General features: G+C 47.4%; 1 protein-coding gene across 5 annotated transcripts in view; it reads left to right on the top strand.

The window, feature by feature from the left end:
- Positions 1-24,839, top strand: part of CTNNA1 (catenin alpha 1) — a 308,835-nt gene that overhangs the window by 101,823 nt on the left and 182,173 nt on the right. Inside the window, exon 1 of one of the 5 annotated variants that reach the window (XM_072728463.1) lies at positions 23,194-23,595. The exons of 1 other annotated variant lie outside the window; for it this stretch is intronic. The gene's annotated coding sequence lies outside the window, so the exon portion shown is untranslated. Of the gene's footprint in view, positions 1-23,193; positions 23,596-23,809; positions 23,908-24,015; positions 24,126-24,839 lie in introns of those variants that run through there. 3 more of the 5 variants (XM_072728464.1, XM_072728460.1, XM_072728462.1) reach the window with 3 other exon arrangements.

Here is a 24,839-nt window from a genome sequence, read left to right as displayed (position 1 = left end):
CGCACTGAGGGGTGAGCTCTGTCTGATGCACTGCTTCTCCCTGGTTCCTGGTGCATCTGGTGTGTAGTAAAGACCTCGATAAATGTTGATAATGAGACACATAGGATGAGGCTGGAGTAGATGAGGCTATAAAAAAAGTCTCATAAATTGGATTAAAGTATTGAGTTCCAGACTTAGGAATGTGGACTTTGTATCCTGGGTGCTGGAAGCCACGGGCGGGGCACCCTCAGGCCCTGTTTATGTGTGGGCTCTTGCTGCTTCTACAGCCTAGAACACTCTCGTCACAATTTTTGTCTTTTGTCGTGTTCAAGAAAGGTAACTGATAACAGAATAAAGGGTTGAAAGAAACAGGGTGTGAGTGTGCGTGTGTGCGTACGTGTGTGTGTGTGTGTACAAAAGCACAAGTAGAAGGAAACTATTCCAAGCCCAGAGCAAAGAAAAAAAAGAACAGATGACAGAAGTGTGTCTGTAAGCCAGCTTCCTCACCCTGAGGCAGGGCCAACCCTCCACGTGGTCTCCTGAGCTTCTCAGCAGATATGAGCCCCAGTTGTCCCTGTAGGAACCCGGCACCTTCCCCTCGCTTTCTTACTCTCCTGCCAGTGTCTCCTGAGTCACCTCCTAGGCAAAGTATTGCATATAAACCCATTTCAGAGTCTGTTGTGGCAGAGCTCAAACCAGAGCAGCCACTTCACAAGGCACCAGCAGAGAGGTCCGTCCTGAGGTCCTCCTCAGGGGCCTGCAGGATGGGGCCTGCCTCTTCAAGGCTTCGTGTGAGGAGGAAGTATCTGCAGAGGCTTCGCCCACTTCCCGTATGACTGGGACTTGCTATGCTAACATGGTCCCCTGTCCCCATCTCTTTTCTCCATTCTTTCAAAACCTGCCTTCCAATGGCCTCATTGTGTAGGTCACCCTCCAGCTGTGTCACACATGCCGTGGAATTCATTTTATGTCTGATGGATCTGAAAGAACTTGATGAACTGTATAGTGTTGAGTAAATGGAACAAGTGAGGAAGCGGGGAGGCGGAGGAGGAGGAGGAGGAAAGGGGGAGGAGGAGGGGGAGGAGGAGAGGAGGAGGGCTAGGAAGATAGAACATCTAGTGCAGCATGGGACACAGAGGGCCAGGGCAGGGCAAGGGGCAGGCAGGGACAGAACTTGGCCTGAGCTTGGGTGGGAAGCAGGGGCCGAGCTGAGGCCTGGAAGGCAGTGAGGGGCCTCTGCTTGTGGCTGGTCCCCAACTCCCCTTGACCCCGTTTTCAGTCCCCCAGGCAGGCGTGGGCTGCGTGGAGCTGTTGTGACCGTGTTGGGGGCTGGGGACCTGTAGTTCTGAGGCCAGGCCTCCCAGGCGCCTGGCACCCCCAGCACCAGGGGCCTCCCAGAGCTGGCCTGCAGCTGACCCCTGGGGTGGGAGGAGGGCGGGATGGGCTGGGTTGGATGTCCGCCAGGCAGCCCAGCCCAGCCCAGCCCAGCCCAGCCCAGCCCTCTGGGCTTTCCAGGGAGCTGGGGAGAGGAGGCCTGCCTCTGGGGAGAAGAGGCCTGCACGGGGTGGGTAGGAGTCAGGGGTGGCTGGTAGGGAAGCCCTCGGGGCCTTTTCCCAGGGCCTTGTCCTTGCTGCCTGGAGCCCTCTGACCAGAAGCTGGAGCAAGGAGGAAGGCCGGATCTGCTACTCCTGGGGCTGGGAGTGTGGGGGGGATTGTTGGTGAACACAGGCCAAGGCCTGGGAGGGAGGGGAGAGCTCTAACCTGAGGCCAGTAGTGGCTAGGAAGGCTGCTGTGTGCGTTCATTCTTTCATGCGTGGGCGCATTCACAGGTTCACCTACTGTCAGGCATTTATTAGGTCCCCGCAAGGCGCTGAGCTCTGAGCGGCCAGAGGCCAGAGCTTCCTGGTTTGCTGTCAGGGAGTTACCCAGGGATGGCTCACCCACGGTGGTCTGCTCTCTGAGGAGCAGATTAGGGGTAGGGAGGAATTCCAGACCGCTGCCCCTGGAGGGGATGAGCTTCCAGGGCTAGGAGGCCTGGCACCACCAGTGTGTCTCGCTGTTCTGTGGGCCCTGAGTGGGCACACTCGTGTCTCCTGAAGCAGGTCCCTTTTCCTTGGGCAGTCTGCCCTTTGGTTTCTGCACTTCATTCCGCACCACTTCAGTCCCCAGGATGGAAGGGATGTGCAAGATGACAGATTTTTTTCCTTCCATCTAACCTTTCTTTCTTTTCCTTCTAGTATTTACTGAACGTCTCCCAAGAGCCTGGCACGCTACCAGGTGCCTTCCTTAAAGCTGTTGAAGAGAAACGATGCTTTCCAGACAGGAAGTGTTCCTTTGTCATTACTTTCTCTCTGGCCACAGGGAACCACACAGAGGCGGTTTCTCTCCCACTCTTTTTCTCTGCCTGAGTTCATTTCTTTGAGGTTCCAAAGCTAGCCTTTGGCCCCCTTCTTGGTGACAGTCCATTACACCCCCCCTTCCTTTCCCCATTCTGTGGTGCCTAGGGCCCAGATGAGACCAGGGCGCCCTGGAGCCTGCCGTCTTTGCCTGTGTCTGTCCATGAGCATCGTGGACACTTTAGGGCCTCTGGGATCAAGTTCTGAGGAGCCAGGATACTTTCTCATAAACCCAGAGGAGGCCACGGTATCCAGCTTTCTGGAAGCCAAAGGTTCCTTCCCATGTGGCTCTTGCCTTAATAACCTGTCCCCTTTTTTGTGTGTGTGTTTTTTGGGGTTGGGTGTTTTTTTGGGTTTGTTTCTGCCTCAGGCACATTTTCTCTGTAATTTTTGGAACCCAAATATAAGGGAAATCTCATTTGCTCTGTTCTGACTCATTTACAATTAAATACACTTGTTCCCATCTGTGTCTGTATACATCTGCATACATTTGCTATAGCATCGCCCTTAATTTTGGAAAATGATGCAGCTAGTGTTATTTTTACCCTGATTCCCAAATTGGCTGAGAAGACCAGTGGGTGTTCACCCACACAGTGACAGCCCCCACCCGGGCCTGTCCCTGAGGGGGTAACGACATTTCTCCCAGGCAGGACACCCAGACCCCTGAGCAGTACAGCTTTTTGTGGTTCCTTGTCTGAGGGCTCCAGCGACCTGGCCTGGGGGGTTCCTGTCTATTTCGGTGCGAAGGCTTCATTGGTCACAGACATGGGCCTTGACTCCCTGGGCCACTTGCTGGCAGCTGCCTCCCCACACACTGGATTTGGATGTGGGAGTGGAGGACTTGCTGACTCTCAAGGAAGATAATACTGAGGAAGTACTGCCAGGTCTTCTTGGCCCATCCCTCCCAGGCTGGGAGGGGAGAGGAGCTGTCCTTACTTTTCAGGGGGATACGGTACATTTGTGGGTGTTACCTCCCCTACATACCTAAAAATACCACGTCATGGTCGGCTACTGCTTTTCCCCCCAAATACCCAAGTTACGTGGTAAAGATATTCACATTTAATGAGATGGTGATGCCTTTCAGCACATGTTGAGCCCTTCTGATACTATCTCATTGTAATTTTATTTAGACTCATACGCTAAAATAGAACATGGCCAATAAGAATTAAAGGATGCAGAAAATAAGATGCCAGTTGTTCTCAATAAGAAAAAATAATATTAAAGCAGTACTTGAAACAATACTTACCCTCTCCTGATCGCCAACCTATTGTGGAAATTCTGTGATGGGCAGTGCAGCTGTTGCTCTTGATTAATAATTCAGATCTACTCAGGGAAAGGCCAGGCTTTCATATTTTTTTCTGGACCACTTCTAGGACCCTAGACTCCTTACTTCATGTTGAACCAACTGCACTCCTAAGAGGTGGCTTGAGATGATGCCAGAATCACCCAGAGTGTCATCCTGTTGCCTACGGCCTCTTTAGGCTGGAAAACAATAATGCATGGTGCCAGTTACAACCAAGGTTCCTCTTTGTGTTTGGCTGTGTCTTGGGCCTAGGAGCTCCATGGGGGTGGAGCAGCTGCCATCTCCCTGCCCTCGGAGAACTGAACGTTTGGCTAGTATTTCTAGTCCAGGGTTGGGGATCAGTTAGCTCCTCTCCTCTGGTGGGTTCCTGAGTATCTGCTTTTGAAAGTCTCCTCCCAAGATTCCTTGACTGGTTAAGGTCTTACCTTCCTCAGTCTGAGTTGCTGAGGCCACACACACACACACACACACACACACACACACACTCATTAATCATTGTTTTTTCAGTTGTGGGCAGAGTCAGATGCTCCTTAGGCAATCAAACCTATTCCATATGGACCCTGTGCCTAGGTTCTAGCACTATAATGCCTCTTAAAATATCTTCTCTTTTGCCTGCTTAACTCATCATTCCTGAGGTCTTGATGTAGATGCTTCTTTCTCCAGGAAGCCGGGTTGGGCTTGGTGCCCTGGCTCTGAGACCACACAGCAGTATGTTGTAATTGCCTACTGATGTGTGTGGTTCCACTTGACTGTAGGCTTTCTGCAGGCAACAGCTATGTCTGTCTTGTATCCCTTGATACAAGACAATGTATCAAGAGCAGTGCCTGATACTTGGTATTTGTTCAATAAATGTGTATTAAACAGATGGATGAATGGATGCATTCCTGAACTCAGTTTATGGAATCCACACTCCCTAACTTTATCCCCACCCAATTCATCCTATGGGGAAAACCAGTTTCCTTAAAGAGAAATGTATATGCAGAGCTAAACATCTGGAGGGATCTACCCCATAACAAAACAGTAACGATAGTTATAGTTGGAAATGATCCAGGGCAGTAAAATAACAGGTGAATTTAATTTTCTTTTGCCTGCTGTGTGTTTCTACAATGAAACATATATAACAAATAGAAGTTTCAGAAGGAATATACTATTTAGAATGAGGTGCAAACATTTAATGGGTCTAGAATTTCAGCTTGGGAAGATGAGAAAGTTCTGAAGGTGAATGATGGTGATGGTTGCACAACAATGTGAATGCACTTAATGCCACTGATTTGTATATTTGAAAACAGCTAAAATGGTAAATTCAGTAAATTTCATGCTATGTATATTTTATCACATGCACACCAAAAGTTGCCCATCAGAGGAGTCCTGTGCTGCTGAGGATTGGCTCAGCTCTGGCACCCCTGCTGTGCCGTCTTAGGCTGAGAGTGGCCCAGCGGAAGCATGGCCTAGGTGTGGATGCTGTGATGGGTCTCCAGGTGGGCCAGCTCTGTTCACTACAACAGTTCTCTCAAAGGGACATCTGAGCAGCACATCTTCAGGGTCACCATATCTAGGTGATGCCTCTGGACTCAGACTGCCTGGGTCCAACACCCCGGTCTGGCACCTTCTGGCTCTGTGGCCATTGTGAAAATGTTCTACTTCCCAGTGTATGCCTTTGTTTCTTTATAAAACAGGGGTGATGATATTAATTCCTAGCTTATAGGATGTTACATAAATGAGCTAATATATGAAAAATCCTTAAAATATTACCTGTCATAAAATGTGCTGGTTGTTAAGAATTTGTTTGTATGACCATGAAGCATTTGCTGTGATAGAAGTTCCGTGATAGGGCAGCCCCGGTGGCGCAGCGGTTTAGTGCCGCCTGCAGCCCAGAGTGTGATCCTGGAGACTCGGGATTGAGTCCCATGTCGGGCTCCCTGCGTGGAGCCTGCTTCTCCCTCTGCCTGTGTCTATGCATCTCTCTCTCTCTGTGTCTCTCAAGAATAAATAAATAAAATCTTAAAAAAAAAAAAAAAAAGAAGAAGCTGCCTCCTCATCAGCCCATTGCCCGTGGTGCCTCCTGTGGCTCCATTCAGATAGAAGGGTTCCCTCCTGGCCCTTGTGTTAAAGGATAGCATCTTCACCGCCATCATTAATTGCCATCATCTTCAGCATCATCAGCATCATCCAAAAGACTTTATTAAAAGCATCTAATTGCACATTCTGCTGTTCTGTATTTTAGACAACAATAATTACACACACTTCCAGGAGTTTAGTGACTAAATCTTGGATGAGCATGTTAAAGGCTCCTGAATAGCAGAATAAAGGCACTGCTAAGAGAGCACCTCACTCCTGATGGTGTTTACTCAGGCAGCCTGCTGGACCCCCCTGAGTCTCACTGATAGGATGAAAATTGCTTTCCTTTGCCCCAGACTCTAGTGATATAAGGCTTGAGGACATGTTTGGAGGCATGGAAACACTATGCAAACTTTAGCTGGCACTTCTCCAGGCCTCCTGGATTGATCCTGCCAAGAGTTGATAGCATTCTCCTGTACTTCCCACCCCTGAACTAACTGCTGCTGCCCACTTGGGAGTACGTGGATGGTGAGAAGCAGGGTCTTTTTGGCCATACCCATCCCCTTTTGCTTTGCATTATCAGAATTTAGTATGGTGTTATTTTCCTGGTTTGGCCTATAGGAAGAGGCTGCATCTCTACTGTAGGTCTAGATTTATGACAACCCCTCCTACCACTGCCAGAAGAATAACTGTGGCTTCCTAATCCATGTTTCTATGAATCACATTTTTCTATGTAGTCAGTCAAACATGAAGTGCCTACTGTGTGCTGATGACTGTCTTGTGTACTAGAGTGAAGGAGGTAAATGAATGTCTGCCTTTAGGAGCTCACAGACATGGGCAGGTGGGGTGGATGACAGGTAAATAAATTTCTCTATTTCAGTACAGTGAGATGAGCCTTGACAGAGGTATGTACCAGGAGAATATCTGGGGAGATTCCAGAATCTGGAAGAAAAGGGAGATTAATTGTGGGAGCCAGGAGGTTGGTGGCTAGAAAAGGAGGAGTGTCATTCCAGGTTGACAAATGACAAATTAGGAGCTTCCGTTAGCAAGGCAGGTCTGAAGGCCTCCAAGGACCTCCATCCCTCCAAAGCTTAGGGAATAATGCAGGAATGGAGTGGGATGAGGTTCAAAAGATGGGCCAGGACTATTCATTCTTCTTCTTCTTCTTTTTTTTAAAGATGTTATTTATTTGAGGGCAGCCCGGGTAGCTCAGCAGTTTAGTGCCGCCTTCAGCCCAGGGCATGATCCTGGAGACCCAGGATCAAGTCCCACGTCGGGCTCCCTGCATGGAGCCTGCTTCTCCCTCTGCCTGTGTCTCTGCCTCTCTCTCTCTCTGTCTCTCTCTGTCTCTCATGAATAAATAAATAAATAAAATCTTTTTAAAAAAAGATGTTATTTGAGATGGAGAGTAAGAGCAGGGGTGGGGGTGGTAGGGGAGTAGCAGAGGGAGAGGGAGAAACAGGCTCCCCACTGAGCTGGAAGCCTGATGCAGATTCTGGGATCATGACCTGAGCCAAAGGCAGATGCTTAATTGACTGAACCACCCAGGCGCCCCAGGACTATTCATTTAGTTGGTACCTACTATGTACTGGGTACTGAGTCATTTAGTCGGTACCTACATTGTCCTGGGTACTGAGGAGAAAACAGTAAACAAGACAGACAAGAACCAAGCTGTCAGCCCACGTTCTAGAGGGAGACGACCAACAATTAGCAAGTAGATAAACAACTAATTTTGGATGGTGACATATGCTATGAAGAGAATACACTGGGGTGATGGGATATAGTGTGACTCTCCAGCTACTTAGAGTGGGTTGTCAGTAAGGCCAAATGGAGTAGGTGACATTTAGTTTGAGACCTGAACAATAAGAAGGCACCACCACAGGAATATCTGGGGGAAGAGCCCTCCAGACAGGGGGTCAGCTGGTAGAAGGGATTGATCCCCAAAGGCCCTCTCAGCCAAGTTAAAGTGTTTATATTTTCTTCCTGTAACAGTGGGAAGCCATTTGAGGCAGGAAGGACCTACCTAGGCCACATTTTGGAAATCTCACCCTGGTGTTGTGGTCCTTAGCCTCAATGGAGACACTGGATATCTTCTCTCCACCCCTAAACCTGAAGACCCCCTGGAGGGCAGGGCAATCAGAAGACATAGCCCACCACCAGGCTAAAATGGCTTTGGTGTAGAGAGCTACCTGTTTGGCTGAAAGTTCAAGGTGAGAGCAAAATGCTGAGTGCAAATGGTAGTATCTGGGGGTTCATAGCTTCACCCTAAGCAAATTAATAAGAGGAATAAGCCACTGAGATTGAAAGGGCCCTTGTTCTGTGGGCCACATTATGGCCCATGAGGCAAAGGAAATGGTTCCTTGTGGGCCCAGTTATAGAGGCACAGGTAACTTGCTCAGCACAACAAGCAGAGGTCTTCCGAATTCATGCCTCCTGATGGTCCTGTGCTGGGCATGGACAGAATGAAGAGGCAGTAATAGAGCCAAATAAGGTGGCCCAACTCATTTCCTAAATCGTTCCTCCCTCAACCCAGAGAGTCCTAAGAGGGATTTCATGGAGGGCATGATGTCTACTTTCAGTAGGATCTGCTCTGCTTGATAAAGTATGGCAGGCTGTGAGGGCTCAGCCTTTCTCCTCTTTGTGTCCAGAGAAGTCTCTAATACTTCATCTGGCCTGGTCTTTCGCTTGCTTAAAGTCCTTTAGTAGTTTCTTGCTGCCCTCAGAATGAAATTCAAAAGAATTATTAGCAGAGCATGATTCTAATCCTGCTTACTTCTCCATTCTCTTTGACCGTGCTGGACCTTTCTACTCTACAACTTAGCCATACTGAACACTTTGCCTCCCACAACCCACCCCCCCACCACCACCCCCCCCCCCCCCCCGCCGAATCCATGATGTTTTCTTGTCTGCATGCCATTCCCTTGTTCTGGAATGTCTTCCTTTCCCCTCCAGCTCCCCTCACCTGGCTAACTTCCTCTTATGCTTCAGGACTCAGCTTAGATGTCAGAAAGTCTTCCCTGGCCCATGAAGCTAGCACTGGCGCACAGTACTCTACCCCTTCCTTCCATCCCTGCTTTATTGACTTAAAATTAACAATCTTAGTCTCCTTTTTTTTTTTACCTACTTAACTGAATACTGCAGCTCATCCTTCAGGGCTCCTGAATCCTCCCAGACTGTATCAGGCTCCCCTCCTAGCCAGTCACATTATTTGTCTTCCATAGCTCATATCACAATGGGTAATGATAAGTCTGTGAGAGTGTTTAATTGATGTGTCTCCTCCACTAATCTGTAGACACTGTGGGGATATGTGCCTTGTCTGTTTACTTTGCCATTGTATCTTAAGAGTGTGGCACATAAATAATTACTAAATGAATGAATGAATGAATGAATGAATGAATTCTTCTGGGTTCCCATATCCCATGAAGGTTACTCCTAGCACAGCACTTAGCTCATTATAAGAACCTACTCATCTGTCTCTCCAATTCTTGTAAGCTCCTTGAGGGAAGGAATACTGTTTTGCTCACCATAATTTCCCAGGGCTTGGTACATTGCCTGGCAATCAGGCACTACAATAATATTTTGAATAGATGAATAGATGATGATAGGCACTTATGTTCCCTTACATTCCATTCTTTTAAAAAAAATTTTTTTAAGGATTTTATTTATTTATTCATGAGACACACAGAAAGAGAGGCAAAACACAGGCAGAGGGAGAAGCAGGCTCCATGCAGGGAACCCGACATGGGACTTGATTCCAGGTCTCCAGGATCAGGCCCTGGGCCAAAGGCAGGGCTAAACCACTGAGCCACCTGGGCTGCCCTTACATCCCATTCTTAATGCAACAAAGCTACCTTTTAAAAATGCAAATCAGGGCAGCCCAGGTGGCCCAGCGGTTTAGCGCTGCCTGCAGCCCAGGGCGAGATCCTGGAGACCCAGGATCCAGTCCCTCTGCCTGTGTCTCTGCCTCTCTCTCTCTCTTTCTCTCTGTCATGAATAAATAAATAAAATATTTTTTAAAAATTAAAAAAAAATAAAAAAAATAAAAATGCAAATCAGATCATGTTCATTCCACTTCTTCACCCTTCTGGGGCCTCCCATTGTCTGAGAGGACAACCCAAGCTCCTTACCATCACCTATAGGGTATTACATGGTTTGGCTCCTGCTTACCTTTCTGACTTCATCTAGTACTATTTTTTTTTTCACTACCCCTCAGGGCACTGGCCCTCCTTCTGTTCCTTGAATGTGTTGGGCTGATCCCCATCCTGGGGCTTTTGCACTTGGGACATTTGGCTCATCACCAAGCTCTTCTGGTCATTCTAGTCTCAGGGCAGACATCATTTTAGTGAGGCTGTTCCTGACCTCCCTATCTAAATGAGCACGCCTCTTCCCCATCACTCTAAACATCTACCCTTATCTGAAATCATTCTGTCCTTTTGTTACCTACTTACTGTCTGTCTTCCTCTCTAGAGTATAAATTTATTTATTTTAAAGATTTTATTTATTTATTTGAGAGAGAGAGATAGTGAGAGGGAGCGGGAATGGGGAAAAGAGGGAGAAGCAGGCTCCCTGCTGAATGGGGAGCCAGGGCAGCCCGGGTGGCTCAGCGGTTTAGTGCCGCCTTCAGCCCATGGTGTGATCCTGGGGTCCCGGGATCCAGTCCCACATTGGGCTCCCTGCATGGAGCCTGCTTCTTCCTCTGCCTGTGTCTCTGCCTCTCTCTCTCTCTCTCTGTGTATGTGTATGTGTGTCTCTCATGAATAAATAAATAAAATCTTAAAAAAATAAAATAAAACGTTTTTTTAAAAAAAAGGAATGGGGAGCCAGACGTGGGGCTCGATCCCAGGACCCTGAGGTCATGACCCAAGCTCAAGGCACTCAACCGCCTGAGCCCCCCGGCACCCCCTAGAATGTGACTCTCACAAGGGCTGCCCACTACTGTGTCTACAGGGTCTAGTACAATGTGTGCTATACAATAGGTACTCCAAAATGTTTGCTAATTGAGCAAGTGAATGGACGCATGGCTATGATAACAGCCTTCTGTGAGGGAGGGGCAGCGTCTGCCAGACTCCCAGGCAGACAGGAGAGTGATTTATTGTGATTAAAGACATAAAGAAGCTGGACTGGCAGGAACCAATGGAGGGGGTCAGGATGGAATGTAGGTTTGCCATGTTCCACTGGGAGCTCATGGATCCGGGAATCCCAGGGCCAACTCAACCCGGAACCAGATTCACTCTGGGTAAACAAAAAATAAAGGCTGCCCTGGCTTCCATTTTCAGTTCTCAGGTATTCAGAATGCTTATATGGGACCTACGGGGGCATGTAAAGATTCCTGGCAGATGTAGCTCTCTGCTCTGTTCTAATGGATTTTTATTTTCTCAGAGTTTCTTGGAAGCTAGAAAAATTGTTGTCAGGCAACAGAAGCAATGAATGGAGACACATGACTCATTCACCAATACATCTGAGATCTAAAGTGTATTAGTTTAATTCCGTTTATGCTACAATGCAACAATTCTTATTTTGATAGCACTTTTCATACTCTTATAAAAATCTAAAAATGCCAGACAAAAAAAGAATTTTTAGAATGCTGAATACAAAGAACCAGGTTTTCATAATAAAGGCCACTGATACTTTTAAAGAGAAGAATAAAGCCCATCCCCTACTCCTTCATTCCCCTCCCCTTTTTAAAAGACTTATTTTTAGATATAATTTTGCTTGGTTGTCACAGTCTTTAACTTTTTTCCTTTCAATTTCTCTTTCTCCATTGTCATCAACAAAAATATGAGCATAAAAGGGGTGGGAAGTGTTTGTTGTTGTGTACACATCTTTGATCATATCAGAGAGGAGAAAATCATGAACACCCGCTGCTGACTGATTTTAAAAACTAAATCTTGATTTCATTTTCTGCAGGGAAGATGAATAGCATGAATAAAGAGAACCTTACACATGTTTCCTAAGTGTCAAGGGCCTAAGCTTTTTTGTTTTTTGTTATAAATTTAAAAACCCATTGGTTAAAACCAATAGCACGGTCTGTTAGAAGAGGCTGGGAAGAGATGCAAGTGAGCCCTGTCCTTTCCCCACCCCTAAGCCCCCAAACAGCCCCATTTGTTGAAGTTATGCAAAAAAGACAAAATGTATATATATTTTTATTTATATTTTAAAATATTTTTAATTTATTTATTCATGAGAGACACAGAGAGAGAGGCAGAGACACAGGCAGAGGGAGAAGCAGGCTCCAGGCACCGGGAGCCCGGGAGCCCGGGAGCCCGACGTATTCCATCCCAGGTCTCCAGGATTGCGCCTTGGGCCAAAGGCAGGCACCAAACCGCCGCGCCACCCAGAGATCCCAGAACCAGGGATTTAAATTACCTCTGTCATGGTGTAGTCTTGACATGAAAACTATTTTGAATTTGGCTTTTCAACAGAGTTTTTATAAGCTACTGATATCTCAGAGGCTATGTTGGGGGGTGCTTAGAGGCTGGTTCTGGATTCTGGCAGACCTGGGTCCCAGCGCTGGCACATACTTCCAGTTTGACCTCATTCTTAGAATGAGGAATACAATAGTAACTACTTCAGGATTGTTTAGAGATTGGGTGACAAATAAAGCTCTTAGCACAGAGCTTGGCATAAACTAAGACACGAACTATTATTATTTGTGGTTACTGAGTGTTAAAATTATTATTATTGCATGAGCAAATGAATTAATGAATGAATTGTAAGTATACATGACTTTGTTTTCTGCCCAGGCTTAGACTGGTTATCAGTGATTCTCAACTCTGGGTGCATATTAGAATCACCCTGGGGGGGATCCCTGGGTGGCTGGGATCCCTGGGTGGCTCAGTGGTTGAGCGTCTGCCTTTGACTCAGGGCATGATCCTGGAGTTCTGGGATCGATTCCCGCATCAGGTTCCCTGCATGGAGCCTGCTTCTCCCTCTGCTTGTGTCTCTGCCTCTTCTCTGTGTTTCTCATGAATAAATGAATCAAATCTTAAAAAAAAAAAAAAAAATAGAATCACCCTGGGGGATTTAAAAATTGCTTAGTTCCTGTCTAAGAAGAGTTGAATCCCAGCTTCTGGGGGTGGCACCTGGGTATCATATTTTTAAAAAGTTCTCAGGTGATTCTAATGTGCCACCAGAGCTGTGAGTTACTGAACTACACAGAAATGAGGAAGATACCCTGATGGTAGCTCAGGTAATAGATAAAACTTCCAGGATGGCAGGGCTTTAATGCTTTCTCCCCACCCATCTGAAGAGGAACAGAAAGGCAGCTAGGGCTACCAGGCATGGCATCCATTTGTTTTTGACCCTGATGGTCCCACACTTTGGTTACCTTTGATTTTTACGGACTCTTGTCCAAATCTCACTCCTTTTGTTGCCTTTCTCCAGGCTAAGCCAAAGGTCCCTTTGATCTCTTCTATGGGACTTAATGGTGATGGTGGTCATGGGAGGGAGGGGTGGTGATCATCATTTCATGGACCCAAGAGATAAAGATTCTCCAGTCTTTTTTTTTTTTTTTTTAAGATTTTATTTATTTATTCACAAGAGACACAGAGAGGAAGAGACATAGGCAGAAGGAGAAGCAGGCTCCATGCAGGGAGCCTATGTGAAACTCGATCCTGGATTCCAGGATCACGCCCTGAGAGAAAGGCAGACGCTCAACCTCTGAGCCACTCAGGCATCCCTCCAGTCTTTCATTCCAAAGCTGCCAGGCCAATTCTCATCTTCATCATTTTTGAATCTCTACTTATTTTGGTTTTTCCTTCCTTAAGGGTTATGAAGTGCTTCAAATGAGGTAACATCTAAGAAAATGTGACTTTTCAAACTGGAGTGCTTTTCAAACTGAAGCTATTTAACCAGCCCAATGTAGATAAATAATAATGAGGTCCTCATAATATGGAGAGTCTCCAGAATGATCTCTGATGGTTCATCTTTATTGACATTTTGACATTATTTTGTATTACTTTTATTTTTTATTTTTTAAAAAAGATTTACTTATTTATTCAGAGAGAGAGGCAGAGAAAGAAGCAGGCTCCATGCAGGAAGCCCGACTTAGGACTAGATCCCAGGTCTCCAGAATCACACCCAGGCTGCAGGCGGTGCTAAACCGCTGCACCACCAGGGCTGCCCTGCATTACTTATAAAGTCTTGCTGATTGACTTTTCTGATTGCTTTTCTATAACATTTTTTTTTCTATAACATTTTTGATGTAGTTTAACCCTCATGATTATGTGTACCGTTTCAACAACCCTGATGTGAGTTGAAACCTTGCCTAATGTAAGCCTCAACCCAAATGTCATCAATTGACTTTAGTGAACGATTCCTTGGCTTCAGTACCACTTGCTTTTCCTTTCATATCTATGGCCACTCATTCTTTATGCAAATACATTTTTTAAAGGTTGCATTTATTTAGATCGTCTCTGCATGTAACATGGGGCTTGAACTCATCCTGAGATCAAGAGTTGCATACTCTTCTGACTGAGCCAGCCAGGCACCCTGCAAATATTTTTATTTTTATTTTTTAAAGATTTTATTTATTTATTCATGAGAGACACAGAGAGAAAGGGAGGCAGAGAGACACAGGCAGAGGGAGAAGCAGGATCCTGCGAGGAGCCCGATGCAGGACTCTATTCCAGGTCTCCAGGGTCACGCCCTGGGCTGAAGGCAGTGCTAAACTGCTGAGCCACCCGGGCTGCCCTTTGCAAATATTTTTAAAGTGCATTTTATGTTCTAGGAACTGTGCTAAATTATAGAAGCAGAGAAGTGAAAAAGCCAGACAAGATTCTTGTCCACATGGAACTTAGAATCTAATGGAGGAGAAAGAAAATAAACAAGTAAACAAAGAAGGCAATTCTAGAGAGGGAGGAGTGCTATAGAGACTAGAAAATGTGGTAGAGAGTGGCTGGGGCATAGGGGGTATGGTCAGGGAAGGCCTCTCTGACTGGGTAATGTCAAAATTGGCCCTAAGAATGAGAAGCAGAGGGGCACCTGGGTGGCTCAGGGGTTGAGCATCTGCCTTTAGCTTAGGTAATGATCCTGGGGTCCTGATACCAAGCTCCTTGTCAGGCTCCCTGCAACAGGGGAGTCTGCTTCACCTTCTTCCTTCCCCTGCTTGTGGTCTCTCTCTCTGTGTCAAATAAATAAATAAATAAAATCTTAAAAGAAAAAAAGAATGAGAAGCAGAGGCTGGGATGCATAAGCAGAGCACAGAGGATTTTTCAGGCAATGAAAATATGTTGTATGATATTATAATGACACACATATTATTATGCATCTGTCCAAACCTATAGAATACACACCAAGAGTAAACCTTTTTTTTTTTTTTTAAGATTTTATTTATTTATTCATGAGAGACACAGAGAGAGAAAGAGAGGCAGAGACATAGGCAGAAGGAGAAGTAGGCTCCATACAGGGAGCCCGATGTGGGACTCGATCCTGGGTCTCCAGGATCGAGCCACTATGACTTTGGGTGATTATGATGTGTCAGTGTAGGCTCATCAGTTTTAACAAATGCACTACTCTGGTGGGGAATATTGATAATGGGCATGGCTATGAATGTGCGGGGACAGGGACTACATGGGAAACCTCTCTCTCTCTCTCTCTCTCTCTCTCTCTCTCTGTGAACCTAAAACTATTCTAAAGAGAATACAGTATTTTAAAAAGTGGCTGAAAAGGTTGGGGGAAAAACAGTGTAAGTGATCTCAGAAATCCAGTATATAAGTAGACACTAAATAAAAAATTTAAAAAAAAAAAAGAATGAGGCGAGATGAAGAGTTAGGGCAAAGAGATTTCTAAGTACAGTGCGCAGGAAATGGCAAGATCCTGGTGAAATTTAGATATTTAGAATTAATTTAGAAATTAAGAAATTTAAGAAAAGGAAAGGAGGGCTCTGGGCTGCCCAAGGGAGCTTGGTGTCCTGTTCTGGTTCCTCTTCCTCTCAAATGTTGGTTTTGGGGGACGCCTGGGTGGCTCAGTGGTTGAGCGTCTGCTTTCTGCTCAGGGCGTGATCCCGGGGTCTGGGATCGAGTCCCACATCGGGCTCCCTGCATGGAGCCTGCTTCTCCCTCTGCCTATGTCTCTGCCTCTCTCTATGTGTCTCTCATAAATAAATAAAACTTTAAAAAAAAAAAGTTGGTCTTGGGCTCCATCTCTTCTAGCTACACATTTTCCAGGTACAGATGAGTTTGACACCTCTAGCTCCTCTCAGGGCCTTTTGTGAGTTCAGATTTAGATTTACTTTTGTCTACAGGATATCTCTTCTTTGATGTTTGGTAGGCACTAAAACCAAATAGCTCCTTGTGTGCACTGTTTTCTCCCCAGCCAGCCATACCCGCTTTACCTCCAGGGCTCTCTATCTGGGTAAATAGCACTGTTTCCTCAGCTGATCAAGTCCGATAGCTCTTTACCCAGTCTATTGGCAAGACCTAGGATCCTCTGTCCTTTTTCATAGCTCCCAAATCGACCCACCATGAGAAACACACCGAGAGAGAGAGAGAAAGAGAGAGAGAGAGAGAGAGAGAGAGAGAAGAACAGAGACACAGGCAGAGGGAGAAGCAGGCTCCATGCAGGGAGCCTGACGTGGGACTCAATCCCGGGTCTCCAGGATCACGCCCTGGACTGAAGGCGGCGCTATTCCTCTGAGCCACCCGCCAGGCTGCCCTACACTTATATTTTTATACTATTCTATACACAGTAAACCTAAAAGTTCTCCTAATTCTCCTCCCTGCATGTAACCACTGTAACACTTTGCTGTGTATTCTTACACACTTGTAACCATTCATTCATTCATTCATTCATTCAATTGAGTAGGCACAGTTCTAGGTGCTGGAACCACAATAGTAAACCGAAGAAAAAGTTACCTGCTTTATTGACACTTATATTCTTTTTTTTTTTTAAGATTTTATTTATTTATTCATGAGAGACACACACACAGAGAGAGAGAGAGGCAGAGAGAGAAGCAGGGTCCATGCAAGGGGCCTGACGTGGGACTCGATCCTGGGACTTGATCCTGGGACTCGATCCTGGGACTCGATCCTGGGACTCCAGGATCACGCCCTGGGCCAAAGGCAGGTGCTAAACCGCTGAGCCACCCAGGGATCCCCCAACATTTATATTCTAATGGAAAAGACAGTAAGTAAATAGCCCATAGAATGTATTAGGTGGTGACAAGTGCTTTGAGGTATAGTAGGATAAAGAAATAAAATGGATGGACACCTGGGTAGTGCAGATGGCTGAGTCTCCTATTCTTGGTTTTGGTGCTGGTGATCTGAGTCTTGAGATCCAGCTCCAAGTCAGGCTCTGTGCTCAGCGCACAATCTGCTTAAGACTCTCCTGCCCCTGTCCCCTCTCCTATACTCCCGTGTGTGCTCTCTCTCTCTCAAAAATAAATAAGTAAATCTTTTTTTTTTTAAGTAAATCTTTAAAGAAAGAAAAAGAGGGGCACCTGGGTGGCTCAGTGATTGAGCCTCTGTCTTTCGCTCAGGGCGTGATCCCAGGGTCCTGGGATCAAGTCCTGCATCAGGTTCCCGGTAGGGAGCCGGTTTCTCCCTCTGCCTGTGTCTCTGCCTCTCTCTCTGTGTCTCTTATGAATTAAAAAAAAAAAAAAAATCTGGGGATCCCTAGGTGGCTCAGCGGTTTGGTGCCTGCCTTCGGCCCAGGGCATAATCCTGGAGTCCTGGGATCGAGTCCCACATCGGGCTCCCTGCATGGAGCCTGCTTCTCCCTCTGCCTGTGTGTCTGCCTCTCTCTCTCTCTCTCTCTCTCTGTGTGTCTCTCATGAATAAATAAATAAAATCTTTAAAAATAAATAAAATTAAAAAATCTTTAAAATAAAATAAAATGCAAAAAAAGAAAAATAAATTAAAAAAGAAAGAAAATGAAACAAAAAGGAAAGAAAGAAAATGGAGAGGGGAAGGGAGGAAAGTGGGTGCTAGTGTTATTTTACAGGGAGTGGTTAGGGAACGCCTCTTGGACAAAGAGACCTTTGAGATCTGAATGAGGCCATGGGGTGAGATAAAATGTGATGGGGGAAGACCATTCCAAGGAGAGGAAACTGGAAATGCAAAGGCCATGAGTTAGGAAGGTGTTTGATGTGTTATGGAAAGAAAAGTCTAGGACCCCAGTAGGCAGGAGGGAAAGACGCAAGGAAAAAGCCAAAGATGGGTCTGAGGTTGCTAGGCGAGATCATGTAGATTTATTCAGAATGAGATAGGAAGAATGGGAGGGTTCTGAACAGATGATAAGTTTTAAATGGCTCAGTGGCTAGGAGAAATGAGCATTAAAATGGATATGTATATATTGTTCAAACATAAATAGGGTATTATGTGCACTGCTTTACAATCTGCTTTTTTCCAAAGTAAAATTTTGAAAAACAAAATAAGATTACGATATCTCTTTGTTTAAAATCCTTTGTGATGTCTCATTCTCCTCACAATAAAGTGTAAAGCCTTAGAAAGTCCTCTCCAGTCTGGCCTCCACCTACCTCGCCAGCTTCTGAATCACAGAACTTCTTTTCTGGAATGCAACTTGGAGCCTTCAGTACTAGTCCCCTTGGTCTAGAATCAAACTCTTTCCTTCCTTCTCCATCTTGTCAATGTCTTTTTTAAGGTCCCACTGATATTTTCATTCATTTAACACATATTTGTTGAGAGATCTACTATGTACCAAGCACTATTCTAGGCAGCAAGGACATAGCAGTGAACAAAACAGACAAAGATTCTAGCCCTCACGAGGCTTAAATTCTAGGAGGAAGACAGGAGAAAATGGTAAGTTAAAAAATACGTAAATATAAATATATGTATGACTTTCTATGTCAGATGGTGATATACCCTAAGGACAAATATAAAGCAAGGAAATAGGGATGGGAAAGTTGGGGGAAGGGGTTGCAATTTTAAATAGAGTGGCCAACAGGAAGCTTCCTTCCAAAAGTGACAGCTGAGTCTAGACCTGGGGGAGGTGAGAGAGTGAGTCAGGCAGCTATGGAAGAAAACATTCCAGGCAGAAAGCAAAGGCCCTAAGGCGAGAGCCTGCCTGATGGGTTCCAGGAATAGTAAAGAGGCCAGTGTGTCAGAGAAGTGTGTAGGAGCAGGTGAGGTCTGTAGGCCCTTATAAGGACCTTGCCTTTTACTCTGGGTGGGATAGGAGCCAATGAAGACTTTTGGGCAGAGTAGGAAGTGACATGTTTGGACTTATATTTTAACAGGATCACTCCTGCTCCTGAAGAAAGGCAAGGGTAAAAGTAAGGAGACCAGTTAGGAGGCTCCTGTGAAATTCAAGTAAGTGATAATGATGGCTTGATTCGGAATGGTAACAGTGGAAATGGTTAAGGAAAAAAAAAAAAAAAAAAAATATATATATATATATATATACTACACACACACACACACACACTGAATATATTTTGAAAGTATAGGCACAGATCTTTTGAGGAATGAGATATAAAATGTGTGCAGGAAAGAACATAGGATGACTCCAAAGTTTTTGGCCTCAACAACTAGAAGAATAGAGCTGCCAATTTGAAAAATATTTTATTTATTTATTTGAGAGAGAGAGATATGAATGCACGCCTACACAAGCAAGGGGAGGGGCACAGGGAGAGGGAGACACAGACTCCTCAGCTGAGTAGGAGCCAGATGCAGGCTCAATCCCAGGAAACTAGGATCACAACCTGAATATAAAGCAGTTGCTTAGCTGACTGAGCCACCCAGGTGCCCCTGAAGTTGCCATTTAATGAAATGAAGAAACTGTGGGATTAGCAGGTTTGGACAGTTACCAGGAAATCAGCTTTAGGCATACAGACATACAAAGTGAGAGATGCTTAGGTGCCTACTAGGTATCCAAATGGAGGTATCAAGTAGGGAAATATTATGGGAGTTTACAATTCAGGAGAAAGGCTGAGGTTGTGATAATAAACCTGGAATTGTTATCATACATCATGGCAAAAGACTAGATGAGATCACCAATGGGATTATTGCAAACAGAAAAAGAGGTCCAAGAATGGAGTTGTAACAGCAGTTAAACTTTTGGATCTCAAGAATCTTCTACACTCAAAACTTTTTGAGGACCTCCAGAGGGCTTTTGTTTATGTGAGTTTTATCTATTAATGTTATTGTATTATTACATTATCATAAATATCATCTTTTAAAGAAAAATAATTTTTTTAAAACAAAAGGAAATTCAAGGAGACATGTCATTATTTTGCAAGTCTCTTTACTGTCTGGCTTAATTTTTTTTTTTTTTTAAGATTTTATTTATTTATTCATGAGAGACAGAGAGAGAGAGAGAGAGGCAGGCTCCATGCAGGGAGCCCGATGTGGGACTCGATCTCAGGACTCTAGGATCATGCCCTGGCCTGAAGGCAGGTGCTCAACCACTGAGCCACCCAGGTGTCCCCAGTGGTCAGTCTTTGTGCAGTTAACTGGTACCATCATTCATGTTTGATCACCTTTATCTTTAAGATTGATTTTATTCATTCATTCATTTTTAAAAAATTATTTATTTGAGAGAGCACAAGCAGGGGGAGTGGCAGAGGGAGAGGGAAAAGTAGGCTCCCCACTGAGCAGGGGGCCTGATGCGGGGCTTGGTCAGAGGACCCCAAGATGATGACTGAGCTGAAGGCAGAAGCTTAACGGACTGAGCTGCCCAGGTGCTCCTGATTAGTTTCCTTGAAACACAATCTCCATTTGGCCTTTAGGGTACTAGGTTGGTTAAGTGTCTGCGTCTGGCTCAGGTCATGATCCCCAGGTCCTAGGATCAGACCCCAAGTAGGGCTCCCTTCTTAGTGGGGAATCTGCTTCTCCCCCTCCCTCTGTGCACTCTCTCTCTCAAAAAAAAAAAAAAATCTTAAAAAAATATATTATTATTATTATTATTTTAAATTTTATTTATTTATGATATCACACAGAGAGAGAGAGAGAGAGGCAGAGACATAGGCAGAGGGAGAAGCAGGCTCCATGCAGGGAGCCTGACGTGGGATTCGATCCTGGGTCTCCAGGATTGTGCCCTGGGCCAAAGGCAGGCGCTAAACCGCTGCGCCACCCAGGGATCCCTAAAAAAATATATCAAAAAATATATTAGCATCCCTTAAAATTCCTATGTTGAAAACCTAATGCCAAAAGTTATGGCATTAAGAAATGAAGTTTTTGAGAGGTGATTAGGTCATGAGGAGTGCCCTTGTGCAGGAGATTAGTGTCCTCAGAAAAGAGGCCCCAGAGATGTCTCTTGCCCCTTCTGCCTTGTGAGGACATAGCAAGAAGGATCACACTGTAACCCAGGAAGACAGCTCTTACCAGAACATGACCATGCTGATGCCTTGATCTTGGACTTTGCAGCCTCCAGAACTGTGAGAAGTACATGTCTGCTGTTTATGCTACCCATTCTGTGGTATTTCATTAGAGCAATGCAAAGGCCCTAAAGATGAAAGTGCAGGGGTTGTTTGGGGGAAGAGAAGGGTCAGGTGACAAAAAGGATATGATGATGGACTTGTAGTGTTTCCTGTAAGCTAAGGGGAGTCAGCTTTCTATCTCTGAGAAACCTTGAAAGCTTATCAAGAAAGACTTGAGCATTCCCTGTGTCGCAGGTACTTGCTTTGTGCACAGGGCAAGAGGGGGAGGACATGACTGTGAATAAAACTAACCTGATCCTGTTCTCCCACAGATTATTATTATTATTTTTAATATTTTATTTATTCATGAGAGACACAGAAAGAGAGAGAGGCAGAGACACAGGCAGAAGGAGCAGGCTCCACACAGTCAGCCCAACGCAGAACTCGATCCCGGGTCTCCAGGCCCTGGGCTGAAGGCAGCACTCAACTGCTGAGCCACCAGGGCTGCCCTCTTCCACAAATTGAAATGTAATGGAAGATGGGATGCCTGGGTGGCTCAGTGGTTGAGCGTCTGCCTTCAGCTCAGGGTATGATCCTGGAGTCCCAGTATCAAGTCCCACATTGGGCTCCCTGTGCGGAGCCTGCTTCTCCCTCTGCCTGTGTCTCTCTGCCTCTCTCTCTCTGTGTCTCTCATGAATAAATAAATAAAATCCCAGGCAACAAAGGGATGCAAATATTAAAACTATAGTAGAGCCTTATGCTTAGAAAGGCTTCATTAACACTCCACTGTTGCTGTCTTGAAATTGATAATTTTTGTTTAAGGGGCTTCACCAATTAAGTAGTTGCTCCTGAGTGAAGTGATGGATGTACAAAGCTATGGAGCATGATCCTTTTGATTATCTCTAGTTGGTTTAGATAGATATTTATTGATTGATTACTATGTTCTGAGGTAGCCAAGGGTGGTGGGGGGAAGAAGCCATGACCATTCCAGGAGGAGTGGATGCTAAAGGGGCAAAGACTCTGAAGCCAGAAACAGAATGGGGTACTGATGGACAAGAATGGCCCTTTTGGGGCACCTGGGTGGCTCAGTTGGTTGAGCGTCGGCTTTCTGCTGCTGTCATGTTCCTGGGGTCCTGGGATCAAGCTCCACATCCAGCTCCCTGCTCAATGAGTCTCCCTTCCCTGCCACTCCCCTTACTTGTGCTCTCTCTGTGTCAAATAAATAAATAAAATCTTTAAAATAATGGCCTTGTTAAAGTCTTTCTCTTTACGTTCATTTTCTCCCTTCATGGTCCTATTGCCTATTGTTCACACCTTTTAAAGTTTTTTTTTTTTTTTTTTTTTTTAAGTTTATTTGAGAGGGAGCACAAGATAGCATGCATGACTGGGGGTAATGGTGGCAGGAACAGAGGGAGAGGGACAAGCAGTTTCTGTGCTGAGTGTGGAGGCCAAGGTGGGCTCAATCCCATGACCCTGAGATCATGACCTGAATGGAAACCAAGAGTCTCATGGCTTAACCGCTGAGCCATGCAGTTGTCCTTGTCCACAGCTCTCACTTACCACTCCCATAGTGCTTTGGATTACTGTGAGCACATTCACCTGTGGATGTTAACCTGGCACTGCCTAGGGATGAGCACTGAGCCGGGTGCTATAGGGAATACAGGTTCTGTCTTCCAGGAGTTTGCATTTCCTGGGGGAGAGGGAGATGTGAGTAGTAAAGGTAGACATGCCGAGGCTGTATCCCCAGCACCCTGCTCAATGTTGGCTCGGCATCAAGGTGGCAGTGGGTATTGGTCTTGCATTATTTTGGATTTCTAGGCCAATACTGAAATCAGCCTTGTTCATCATCCCATGATGAAAGAGTAGAAACCTTATTAGGGTTTTCTATACTAGGCTGATAGTGAATATGTAATTGTTATGTTTGTTTTTTTTTTTCTGTTTGTTTTGAAGTTTTTTTAAGAACATTCGCCAGGAAGATAAGGAAGAGTGAGGATGGCGTTCCCTAAATGGCTGGAGGGATCGGGACAGAAGCCAGGTCCATCAAATGTGTGTGTGTGTGTGTGTGTGTAGGGGGCAATCTCAGGAGCGGACGCTGCTGTAACGTGCTTCTTGTCCATCAACAGGAGGGTTCTTGGCTTCCCAATCCGTCAAGTGAGGGCTTGGAGTAGGTGACTTCCAGGAGGCCGCCCACCTCACAGTATGAAGCCCCTAGGGTCGGCTTCTAGCACCACTCCGCCTGGAGCCTTGAGGTCGTACGGCCAGTGGGTGGGCCTGAAGTACTTTCCTGGAAGCCTGTTACTCGGGAGCACCTGTGGCACTGTTCGGAGGAGCGTCCCCTGGACGGCGTCGTCGCGCCCGCTCCCCGCGGCAGCAGCTGGGGGGGTGGGGCCGGCGCGGGCAGCACCCGAGACTCACCTGTGCGCGGAGCGGTGACTCACCTGCCCTCCCCCGCTCTCAGGCTGTTCCAGGAGTCACCGCTCCTCCTTCCTGGGGTGGTGGGGGCGGGAATCACTCCTGGCCTGAACCCCCACTAGGGGCCTGAGGTGAAGTAACTCAGGGGTACAGGGCGGAGAGCAAGAGGTCCCGGCTCGGCGTCACCGGGGTCCCCCGGTCGGGGCCTCGTCCCCAAGGCGAGGGCCGGGAAAGCGGGACGGCGGCGGGAGGCGCCGGGAAGAGCGCCGGAGGGAGGTGCTGGGAAGGGCGGGCGGGGCCGGGGCCGCGGGCGGGGGGCGGGCCGGGGGCGGGGGCGCCTGGCGGCCCATTTCCTCCTCGGAGTCGGACTGGAGGGAGACAAAGCGGCGGCCGTCGGCTCCGGGCCTCGGGAACCTTCCTGCGCTCGCCCCCCCTCGCCGCAGGTAACTCTCTTGACGGGGGCGCGGGCTCCGCAGCCGGCCCGAGGGGCTCCTCCTGCGGGCGGGCGGGCGGGCGGGCCGCGGGCTCCGGGGCGACCCCGCCCTGAGCGGGCTCCCGGCGGGCTGCGGGGCGGCGATCGGCGGCTTCCCGTGCGGCTTCCCGTGCGGGGCCCCGGCCTGCGCTCCGGCCCGGCGGGCGGGGCGGCGCTTCCCGGCGCTCGGCAAGTTGGGGGGCCGCGCGGCGGCTGGAGCGGACGCGGGCGGCGGGCCCGGCGGGGACGCGGCGCTGCCTCTCGGGAAAGTTTCTCCGGGCTTCCAAACTTTGTCCCAGGCCGCTCGGGGCGCGCGCCGGGCCCCTCGGCCGCCTTCCGCCTGGAGGGGAGCCCGCGCCGGGTTTCCGGTGCGGGAGTGGCGGGGAGTTGAGCTTTCCTGGGAAGTGATTGCGGCTTGTGGTTTCCGTGGTCGCACCCTCCTCCCCTCCCCCCGTCCCCCTCTCCCCTCCCCCCGAAACTGGGCGGTGCGCGGCCGGGAGTGGCGCTGGGCCCGGGCCCCGGCGGAGGGCGAGGTGGGGCCGCCGGTCTCCGCCCGCCCGGCCGGCCGGCGGGGAGGGGGCGCCGCCCCCGAGCGGACTTCGGCGTGAGCGCGGGGAACCTTTGTTGTGAGGTTGCTCGGCCTTCGGTGCGCCGCGCTGCGCCCGGGGCGGTCCTTCTCCTCACGGGCGGCGCCGCAGGCTCCCTCTCGACTCTGAGAGGACCGTGCGTGGTTGGAAGCACTTGTTGGGAAAAAATGTGGCCCGAATGCCTGACCCTGGCTTGGCGGGAGTGGCTTCCCTAGGTGCGGGCGGCCTCGGCTCGAGCCGGGATTGGCCGACGTCCTCTGAGGGCCTCTGGCGCCCCTGTGACATTTCTCCGGTGTTCGTTTGGGACGGAATTTAC

Source organism: Vulpes vulpes, chromosome 12 (genome assembly GCF_048418805.1).
Source record: "Vulpes vulpes isolate BD-2025 chromosome 12, VulVul3, whole genome shotgun sequence".
NCBI lineage: Eukaryota > Metazoa > Chordata > Mammalia > Carnivora > Canidae > Vulpes > Vulpes vulpes.
Note: the sequence above shows the minus strand (reverse complement) of the source record. Positions and strands in the feature narration are given on the sequence as shown.